This window comes from Lemur catta, chromosome 23 (assembly GCF_020740605.2).
Source record: "Lemur catta isolate mLemCat1 chromosome 23, mLemCat1.pri, whole genome shotgun sequence".
In the NCBI taxonomy this organism is placed as follows: Eukaryota; Metazoa; Chordata; class Mammalia; order Primates; family Lemuridae; genus Lemur; species Lemur catta.
In genome coordinates this window covers 29,647,587-29,657,804 of record NC_059150.1, presented here as the reverse complement: position 1 = coordinate 29,657,804, position 10,218 = coordinate 29,647,587, and the positions used below count along the sequence as shown (strand labels likewise).

Sequence of the window (10,218 nt, the reverse complement as noted above, 5' to 3'; positions counted from 1 at the left end):
TTTAATAAAAGCCATTCTCAGTGGAGTTAAGTGACATCTCATTGTGGTTTTGATTTGCATTTCCCTGATGATTAGAGATGTTGAGAATTTTTTCATGTTTTTTGGCCATTTGTCTTCTTTTGAAACGTTTCTGTTCATGTTCTTTGCCCACTTTTTGATAGGGTTGTTTGATTTTTTCTTGCTGATTTTCCTGAGTTCTATATAGATTCTAGTTATGAGCCCTTTATTGGATGTGTAGCATGCGAATATTTTCTCCTATTCTGTAGGCTGTCTGTTTGCTCTCCTGATAGTTTCCTTGGCTGTGCAGAAACTTTTTAATTTGATCAGGTCCCATTTATTTATTTTTATTTTTGCTGTGATTGCCTTTGGGGTCTTCTTCATAAATTCTTTTCCTAAGCTGATATCTATAACGGTTTTTCCAACATTTTCTTCTAGAATTCTTAGGGTTTCATGCCTTAGGTTTAAGTCTGTTATCCATCGTGAGTTGATTTTTGTGAGAGGTGAGAGGTAGGGATCCTGTTTCAGTCTTCTACATGTGACTGTCCAATTTTCCCAGCAGCGTTTATTGAATAAGGATTCTTTTCTCCAGTGTATGTTTTCGTCTGCTTTGTCAAAGAGTAGATGGCTATATGAGGATGGTTTTGTATCTGGGTTCTCAGTTCTGTTCCATTGGTCTATGTCTCTGCTCTTGTGCCAGTACCATGGTGTTTTAGTTACTATAGCCTTGTAGTATAACTTGAAGTCTGGTAAATTTATGTCTGCCAATTTGTTCTTTTGGCTTAAGATTGCTTTTGTATACAGGGTCTTCTCTGGTTCTATACGAAGCATAAAATTAGTTTTTCTAAATCTGCAAAAAATGATGTTGGTATTTTAATAGGGTTAGCATTGAATCTGTGGATCACTTTGTATAGACATTTTAACAATGTTGATTCTGCCGATATATGAGCATGGTATGGTTTTCCACGTTTTCGTCCTCTGTTATTTCCTTTCTCAGTGTTTAGGAATTCTGCCTGTGGAGGTCTTTCACCCCCTTAGTTAACTAAATTCCCAGGTATTTTATTTTCTTTGTTGCTATTGTAAAGGGTATTGAGTCTTTGATTTGGTCCTTGGTTTGACTATTGTTGGCACATAAGAATGCTCGTGATTTGTGTACATTGATTTTGTAACCTGAGACTTTGCTGAATTTTTTTTCTCAATTCCAGTATTCTCATGGAAGGCTCTTTGGGTTTTTCTAGATATAAGATCATATCGTCAGCAAAGAGCGATAGCTTGACCTCTTCTGTCCCCATTTGAATGTCCTTAATTTCCTTCTCTTGTCTGGTTGCTTTGGCTAGGACTTCTAGCACTATGTTGAATAGAAGCAGTGATAGAGGGCAATCTTGTCTTGTTCCAGTTTTAAGTGGGAATGCTTAAGATAATTTTTTAATATGTAAAATTATTTTCTCTCTTCTTTGATATTTTCTGAATTAATTTTCTTTTCTTAAATAGACTTTCCCATAATAATATTTTAAAAATAGTTTTCTACATTTTCTTCCAGAATTGTTAAATTTTTAAATATTGAGTGCCTGGTCTACCCAGGATTTTCTGTGTGAATATAGAGCAAGATAAAGTTCTTTGGCAAAATGATAGCCACTGGTCCTAAAATATTATATTAGAAATTTTATCTTTTCTTTTTTTTTTTTCACATGTCCAAGTAGGTTTCTGGACTCTGTATTCTTCCTGCTTTAATTATTAATCTTTATACTATATCTTGATACCTAGTTAAAAAATTACCTTTATTATATTTCCTTTTTATAATGTTTAAGAGATATTATAATTCAGAGCTTGCCCTTTAGGAACATGGATTTCCTCTTGTGTTAATCAAGTCTTCCATGTCTTATATATAAGATTTACATATGCATTCTTTTTTCCTCCACAGATCTATTACAAATACTTTTAATTTAGTGTTATTAATTTCAACATCTTATCTATTTAATTACATGTTCTAATTGATATTGATGGTCCATAGAAAAGATATTCATATATCAGTTATGTACCTGGCTAACTTACTGAATATTTTGTATGCTAATAATAATCCAGTTGAGAATTTGGACTTTTATTAATTTATTTTTATATATTTTTTATTCTTATTTCAGCATATTGTGGGGGTATAAAAGCTTAGGTTACGTATATTGCCCTTGCCCCCCTATACCCCTGAGTCAGAGCTTAAAATGTGTCCACCCCCTAGACAGTGCACATCGCACTTAATTTGTATGTATACACCCATTCCCTCCCACATCCACATCTGCCTGACACCCGATCAATGTTATTCCTAAATGTGCTCTTAGGTGATGATCAGTGAAACCAATTTGATGGTGAGTACATGTGGTGCTTATTTTTCCATTCTTAGGATACTTCACTTAGTAGAATGGGTTCCAACTCTTTCCAGGAAAATACAAGAAGTGCTATATCACCATTGTTTCTTATAGCTGAATCATACTCTATGGTATACATATACCACATTTTATTAATCCACTCATGTATTGATGGGCACTTGGGTTGTTTCCACATCTTTGCAATTGTGAATTGTGCTGCTATAAACATTCCAGTGCAGATGTCTTTGTTATAGAATGTCTTTTGTTCTTTTGAGTAGATGCCCAATAATGGCATTGCTGGATCAAATGGTAGGTCTACTTGCATCTGTTTAAGGTATCTCCATCTTGCTTTCCACAGAGGTTGTACTAGTTTGCATTCCCACCAGCAGTGTATGAGTGTTCCTGTCTCTCCGCATCCACGCCAACATTTATTCTTATGGGACTTTTTGATAAAGGCCATTCTCACTGGAGTTAAATGATATCTCATTGTGGTTTTGATTTGCATTTCCCTGATGATTAGAGAAGTTGGGCATTTTTTTCATATGTTTTTTGGCCATTCTTCTGTCTTCTTTTGAAAAATTTCTGTTCATGTCCTTTGCCCACTTTTTGATAGGGTTGTTTGATTTTTTTCTTGCTGATTTTCCTGAGTTCTGAATAGATTCTAGCTATCAGTCTTTATCGGATGTGTAGCATGTGGAATTTTTTTCCCATTCTGTAGGTTGTCCATTTACTCTCATGACAGTTTCTTTGGCTGTGCAGAAGCTTTTTAATTTAATCAGGTCCCATTTATTTATTTTTGTTCTTGCTGTGATTGCCTTAGGGGTCTTCCTTCATAAATTGTTTGCCTAGGCCAATGTTTATAAGAGTCTTTCCCACATTTTCTTCTAGAATTCTAATAGTTTCACTCCTAAGGTTTAAGTCAGTTACCCACCGTGATTTGATTTTTGTGAGAGGTGAAAGGTGTGGGTCCCGTTTCAGTCTTCTACATGTGACTATCCAGTTTTTCCAGCACTATTTATTGAATAAGGATTCTTTCCCCCAGAGTATGTTTTGTTTTCCTTTGTCAAAGATTAGATGGCTATACGAGGATGGTTTTATATCTGGATTTTCTGTTCTGTTCCACTGGTCTGTGTCCCTGTTCTTGTGCCAATACCAAGCTGTTTTAATAACCATAGCCTTGTAGTATAGTTTGAAGTCCGGTAAATTAATACCTCCCATTTTGTTCTTATTGCTTAAAATTGCTTTTACTAAATGGGGTCTTCTCTGGTTCCATACAAAGCGTAAACAAAGTTGATGCTTTGGCTCTTCGTAGCTCCATTATTTATTCTTATTCATTTTATTTAGTATTATTGCACTAACTAATATTTTCAGTACAATTTTAATAAGATATATTTTTGTCATGCTTTATATTTAATAAATTCTTTTAATGCTTCACCTCAAGGGGAGTATTTTTTATCTGTTCAGTTTTGGATGTATACTTTATCAGTTGGATAATGGTTCCTTATAGCCTTCACTGAGTTTAATTGTGTTTGACCAGAAACAGGTATTGAGAATTGTTGAAAGATTTTCATAGTCAATGTACATTATCACACTTTTTGTATTTGTTAATGTGTATTATTTTGATATGTTTCCTATCACATTTCTGAAAAAAGTGTACATTTGATAATGATATATTACTTTGTAATTCAATATAATAATTTGATAGATTTACTATAAAATATTTATGATTTTTTATCTAAACCATGAGGAAATTCAGCATTTCTTATGCTATCTTTTTCTGGTATAAAAATATGACATTGGAATTGCATCACTGTGATATTGTTATATCTTTTATTGTTTGCTGAAATAGTTTATGTATCATTGGAATTATATGCTTCTTGAAAATTTGGAGAAGTCACTCATAATGCCCTATGATACTGAGCTTCTTTAGGAATTGAGATTTTAACTTCACATTCAATGTCTTTAATAATTCTCTGTCATTCAGAGCTGATAAGTTGATCATTTATATTAATATTTTCTTTAATATTCACTATAGTTCTAAATCAAATGGTATAAAATTGAATATATTATATTCTTGTATTTAATTTACTTATTCATTTACTTACTTATTTTTCTTAAAACAGAGTCTCTCGCTGTTACCTGGGCTAGAATGCAGTGGTGCCATCATAACTCACTGCAACCTCAAATTCCTGCGGTCAATCAATCCTCCTGAGTAGCTGGGACTACAGGTGCATCCCACCATGCCCAGATAATTTTTTTATGTTTTGTAGAGAAAGGGAATCGCTATGTTGCTCAGGCTGGTCTCCAACTCCTGGCCTCAAGCAGTCATTCCACCTCAGCCTCCCAAAGTGCTGGGATTACAGGCATGAGCTACTGCACCTGGCCTATTTTCTTGTATTATAAATATCTATATTATTAATCCATTAACTTTCTTAGTTATAATATTCTTTAATTTTGTTTATCTTCTTATCTTTTTTAAGTTAAAATTACTATATTATTTTATATGTTACATTCCCAAAGAATAATTTTTTTTATTTCAGCACATTATGGGGGTACAAAAGTTTAGGTTATGTATATTACCCTTGCCCCCCCTCCCTGCCCCGAGTCAGAGCTTCAATCATGTCCATCCCCCAGACGGTGCACATCACACTCATTATGTATGTAAACATCCCATACCCTCCCACCCATCTGCCCGACACCCAATTAATGTTATTCCTATATGTGCTTTTAGGTATTGATCAGTGAAACCAATTTTTTTTTTTTTTAGACAGAGTCTTGCTTTGTTGCCTGGGCTAGAGTGAGTGCCATGGCGTCAGCCTAGCTCACAGCAACCTCAAACTCCTGGGCTTAGGTGATCCTACTGCCTCAGCCTCCCAAGTTGCTGGGACTACAGGCATGCGCCACCATGCCCAGCTATTTTTTTTTCTCTCTACATATTTTTTTAGTTGGCCAGATAATTTCTTTCTATTTTTTTTAGTAGAGACAGGGTCTCACTCTTGCTCAGGCTGGTCTCGAACTCCCGACCTCAAGGGATCCACCTGTCTCGGCCTCCCAGAGTGCTAGGATTACAGGCGTGAGCCACCGCACCTGGCCAGTGAAACCAATTTGATGGTGAGTACATGTGGTGCTTGTTTTTCCATTCTCAGAATAAATTTTTATTTATTTTATTTGTTTTTGATATGTTCATCTAAACCTATATATTTTTATTCCATGTACTTTTCAATTTACATTCCACAAATTTTAAAATATATTCATTTTGTTATCATGTCTAAAATATTTGTAATTCCATTTTAATTTCTTTTTAACCAACAGAATATATAACCCTGAGATTTTTAAATATCCACATGAATGAATGAGATGATAGGAAAGTTCTTGGTGGTATATATCTTTTTTATTGACATGAAAGACTTTTCTTTGTTTAATTTTTATGCCCTTATACATAATTTTCCAATATTTTCTTGGTAGATCCTTTTCCAACCCCTGATTATGTCGTATCTCTTACAGTAAACATACATTTGTTCATTCAATGATAGGTCATGCCTACAATACACCTGACATGATTCTAGATGCTGAAGCACAGCAGTGTACTAAGCAAACAAACAATCTGCTCTTGGAGCTTGTCTCACAGAGAGATAATATTCAAGCATATAAATTCAAAATATTATGTTATAACAAGTGATATGTAGAAAATTAAAATAAAAAGTCTCTGGATAAGAGTTTAAATGTCAAGGGAAACTCTTCTAAGGCAGTGACACTCAATGACAATCTGAAATCTAGTGACAAGATAGATGCAGCTTTGTAAAGATTAGGTTAAGCAGCATTTTAGGTAGAGAGAAAAGCCAGCACCAATTTCTAAAGAGGGAATGTTACAGGTACAGAAAGAAGGATGTTGTGGCTGGAGTATTGCAGATGATTATGAGAACCATATGTGATGAGGTAAAACAGGTTGTCAAGACAAGATCTTTTGGGATTTACACATTTGAATATGAAGCTTAAGAACTTATTCTGATGTGCTTGTAAGGCTCTGGAAGATTTTTGTATTAAAACATTAATCGGGTGTCAGGCAGATGTGGCTGGGGAGGGGATGGGTGTATACACACATAATGAGTGCGATGTGCACCGTCTAGGGGATGGACACTCTTGAAGCTCTGATTCAGGGCGGGGGGTGGTGGGGGGCAAGGGCAATATACGTAACCTAAACTTTTGTACCCCCATAATATGCTGAAATAAAAACATAACATTTCAGGAGACTTACAAGATAAGATTTGTATGTGTCACAGCTGCCATCTTCCCTCTTCACCTTAATGCTGTCCAAACTATCCTTCTTTTGGAATCGTATAAATCATCATCTATGAGCCATTAAAATTTTCCATTGCAAAACCAAAAAAAAAATATTAAAAGAGGTTACCTAGGGCATTAACTATCATTTCTAAAGCAAAAGAGGAAACAGAAATGTTGAAATACCTATCTCTGTAAACTATTTTTTCTGTGAAACATTTATTTGGCATCAGAAGCTGATACAAAAGTAATATATGGTATGTACTTAATTTTCCCTAAATTAGTGACATTTTTGTGTCCTAAATGAACTCAGAGAATATCAAATCATTTGTCTTAGAAAATCAACATTTCTGCTTTTTCAAAATATTCCTTTTTGGAAATAGTTTTATATTCCTGGACATCTACCATTACACTTCTATTGAATAATTAGTATGGCTGCTTAATTTAACTACAATTGTGCATGGAAATGAACTATGCAATTTCAATTTGACATTTGGAAATGAGAAAATATATATTTTTTTCTACTAAACTTTGATTCACTTCTGCATTATACTTTTTAAGTGCATAAAGCCAGAAAAACTTTAGTGCTTTTCTAAGGTTTTAATCTACTTCATCACACAAAATTAATTTTTATGTTAGATGGTATAATTGATACATTACAATACATAAAGTTATAATGCATATTGGGTTTTTATAAGGCATATAACAATTAATTCTCAATATATTTCCATTACCAAGCAGAAGATACAATTGTTGATTCTCATTTACTTAACATAATTATAACATTTTTTCTTTTGTTGTATGTATTTGCTAGTTAATGCTAGAGGCTATAATAAATATACATTCAATTTCAATAGTTTAACACAATAACTTCTATTTCTCTGTCACATAATAACTCTATGTGGGTGTTCATGGCTATCTTAGTGATAGAAACCCTGGTTCCTTTCTCATTTCTGGAACTCAGACTCTTCTGCTTTCAGTTAGTGAAAAGGGAGAGAGAGAATGAGAAATGCACATGTGCCATTTGAAAATCCCATTCTGTAAATGGTACAGATTTCCATTAATATTTCAGAGTTAGAACTAGCCACATGACTCTTCTTGGATAGATACAAGGCAGGCTAGGAATTGCTGACCTTTGTTAAGCAACCAACTTCTGGCTATGACTCCACAGTTTTTTACATACTATAATCAGGTAATGTCACAAAAATTTGCAAAATTTGATAGTGTACAATTTAATAAATTTTAACATATGCATATATATCTAATCCCTGTATTTGTCAATATTTGATGGTATGCTCAGTCTTTTTAGTTTTATCTGTTTTATTTGGTATGTATTGGTATCTTATTGTGGTTTTATTTTGCATTGTCCTGTGACTAATAAAGTTGGGCATATTTTCATGTGCTTATCTATAGTGAAGTGTCTATTAAAAATTTTGCCCAATTTTAAAAATTGAGTTGTTTAAAATCTAGTTGTTGGGGATTTGAGAATTCCTTATGTATTCTGAACACAAGTTGTTTATTAGATATGTGATTTGCAAATGTATTTTCCTTGTGTGTGGTTTGTCTTTTTGAGATATAGTTAGGGTTTTGTACTCAAATGGAAGTAATTTTCAGTGAGAAATTTCTCCAAATTTATTTTTGTTTGCTGTTGAAAATGTTTTATTTTTAGAGATGGAAAGAAAAATAAAAAGTATATTTATTAAATAATTTGTTTTGTTTTATAATACAGGTAGTCTTTAAAATTTTTGTCTATAAGATGTTATTAAAATAAAACAATACTTTAATAATTAAAAAATAATCTTGAGAGACATGGGTAAGGACAAAGAAGCTGACTTTTTATTTCAGGGACTCTTATTTGTGCTTTTAGTCCAGTCCTATCAAGTAAGTAAAGGTTCATTAGAGAAATTATGTTTTATGAACCCAAAGTAATAAAAAAAAAAATTGAAGCCTGGGATCATTCCATCCAAGAAGAAGAAAGACTGAACAAATAGCTTGTAAAAAAAAAACATGATATAATCAAATAACCCTCATAAGACCTACACTTAGTAAAGAAATATATAATATATGCAGTATAAAAATAACTCCTCATTTATTGAACACTTATCATTTCCCAGGCACTGTGGTGCATGGGGTAGACCACACTCCCTGTGCATACTTTAAAATCATGATTTCTAAATCTAAAAACTATTCTTAGGTAGATGTTTAAAGCTGGGTTTTTGTTTTTTTAGTTTTTTGTTTGTTTGCTTTAGTTTTGTGGTTTTTTTAAACAGTAGAAGAAAACGAAGCTTATTAAAGTTGAATGATTCATCCAAGGTCATGTAGCTGGTGGAAGGATTGGGCTTTGAACCCAAGTTTTTCTTCCACATCACACAGTACTTTACAGAAAAACAGTTGAATAAATTGCTCTTATTATTTTAGCCAAATTTTATTTGTAAAATCCTAGATATGGCCTACTATTCTGATATGTCAATATCTATTCTTCCTGATATTAGTAAATAACAGAGAAAATCCATTATGCTCTTACCATGAGTTTAGAAAACAAAGTGTTATTACAGATAATACTAATAAGACACACTTCCAACAATTTAGAACCTATTACTCAGAACAGGAAGTCCTCTGATTCAAATAGAAAACAGAGTAAGTATCCTATTTAGTCAAAACATGAAGATATGAAACTCCGTTTTTGAGCCATTTCTGTACAATAAGAATCCAGTCTGCATTTTTCAGTGATAGAATTCCCTGAAGAGGTCACAGTGTTGGCAAAATTCAACACGATGGTAAAGTCTACATAAACACAGGAAAAAAAGTTTGGAACTTCTACACAGCCATAAGTACTTGCAATGACTTCGTTTTAAGCCAACGTCTCTTCACGCTACACATATTTCACAATGTCTGCTTGATGAAATACCACAATTGCCCTGGATTCTACTTTCCTGCAGTCTTATGTAGATTTTGCTGCCACCCTAAAACCCAAAGGGATGTCTGCCATGGAGTAGACCACACTGGTACTGAGAAGTATTTTCAATGATTCCATCCAGACCAGATTTCAACACGTGGTTTTGGTACAAGGACTGCTCTGCTCCAGGCTTTATTCACACTTTATACTTGGCATAGGGTACCAGGTAATCCAGAACTGTGATGTGCAACCAAAATTACTGGTCTTAGTGAAGTTTCTGAAGAAGGTCCCTAGAGACACCTGCTTGTCTGGGAAGAAATTAGCAATGAGCTTCAGGATTTCTACACCTTGATCATTGTGTAGCCTGAAACAGTAGGTGCCATAGGACCTGTTAACTGACAGCTAAAGATTCTCCCCAATGTATTTTGCAATCTTCTCCAGCATTACACCAGTCTCCTCTTCAGTCAAAGGCCACATTTTCCTCCTGGGTTGGAACACTGGGTAATTGTGCCTGAGTAGCCAGAAACAGAAGTCCCCTCTGAATTTTACAGTCCAGGATTGATTCACATATTCAATAGTCTATGTGATATTCACCAAATATTCCTGATCCATGATAATTTTAAAATACGATTTTTTTTTTAAAAAAAGAAAGGTTATTATGTGTAACCATACCTTAGGTAAAGGCTTTGT

The 10,218-nt window shown here is 33.8% G+C and overlaps 1 pseudogene; it reads right to left on the bottom strand.

The window, feature by feature from the left end:
• Positions 1-9,483: 9,483 nt before the first annotated feature.
• Positions 9,484-10,005, bottom strand: LOC123626877 (annotated as a pseudogene).
• Positions 10,006-10,218: the final 213 nt, after the last annotated feature.